The sequence below is a fragment of the Halyomorpha halys genome, unplaced genomic scaffold (genome assembly GCF_000696795.3).
Source record: "Halyomorpha halys isolate HHAL.00 unplaced genomic scaffold, Hhal_1.1 Scaffold1988.1, whole genome shotgun sequence".
In the NCBI taxonomy this organism is placed as follows: domain Eukaryota; kingdom Metazoa; phylum Arthropoda; class Insecta; order Hemiptera; family Pentatomidae; genus Halyomorpha; species Halyomorpha halys.
Window position 1 is genome coordinate 114,302 of NW_027114363.1, and position 1,567 is coordinate 115,868.

Here is a 1,567-nt window from a genome sequence, read left to right on the forward strand (position 1 = left end):
GCATAACACATACGCATGTAACATATAACACATACGTATTATATATTTATAAATATAATGCATATATATTTATAAAAGTGCTTGGAAACTTTTTACTAACATTTTTTAAGATATAGGGTATTATATTAATTTGCCGTAGTATAACGACTAATGGATATTTTATAAATTTGGAATTGATACTCAGTATTTAGTTGCAACATTTTTTCATTAATAGAATTGTTTTATTAACATTTTCAAGAAAAAATTGCTTTCATTCTTTGATTTCAAAATTGACTATCCACCTTTCACTGCTAATGGATTTTTAACTCATTATAATTAGGCATAATAGTTATGAGGCTTGCTTTAACAAAGTTTTGAATCCCGTCTAATTTATGGGTGCATGAGTACAGTTTATTTTTCAAAACACCTGTCAATTTGATGACAGTTAAAACTCATACTGGAATGAAACTGCAATATACTTAATCTTTAAAACTAATAATTAATGAGGATTTTTTCAGATAGACTACTATTTTTATCTAATCCATTTATTATTTTACAAATTTGCATCATTTAAACATTGTATGTGTGTGTATATATATATTTATTTTACCATTTTGTTTGTTTAGTTATGCCTTAATCATCTACTATGCATGCACCATAAAATTATAAATGTAATATTATTTAAAAAATATATTCCCCGTTAGAAAAAAATCTTAGATTTAAACCTAACTTGGATTGATGAGGAAAACTAACTAATAATTAATCTACATTATTAATTTATGAGTAGATTATAATACATACTGTTTCAATACTTACAGAACAAATTTAAGAAATATGAAATATACATACAATACTATGAACCATATAAGATGTTATTAATTTATAAATTCATAATGTCTTTTCTTAGACATACTTTCTAATCACTTTTTTGTATTAATACAAGTAATGGCAACTAGACTACCTTTTTCATCATATTTTACTTGTTAAAAATTAATACATCATAACATGATAAAATTAAAAATGAAACTTAGCTTTTTGTAAGTTTATACAGAACATTCCAGTACCATCCCCTTATCTCTGCAATTATTGGTTTTGTAGAGTTTGATTTCACTGTGCTATAACGATTGCATACACTCTGTCTTTTGTGGGTATTGTTAATTTTTTATGCCTTTAAATTCTTTTTCACCATACCTAATTCTGGAATTGGGTACTTTTGATTCAGAATTTCGATACTAAATCAGATTTTAAGACCAATTTATACCATGCAATTTTTGTTGTGATGCATTGAGTTAAAAAAAAAATACTCCATACCATTCGAAATTCTGGAATTAGAAGCTTGGAAAATTAACAATACCCTCAAAAGATAGACCACATGCTACTGTTGCGTCCCAGGAAAAATTGAATCAAAATTCAACAAAATGTATACATAAGAGGAGTGAACATTTAACTGAGAAACCCTGTATATTTTGCAAAAATAGTTGAATGTGAATGTCTGTATGTTTGTATGAACCTTTCCTTTTCTGGGAGTTGATTTTTCATTTTTCACTGTTTTATATCCTTCTTTCACTTCACACAAAAATTATTATAT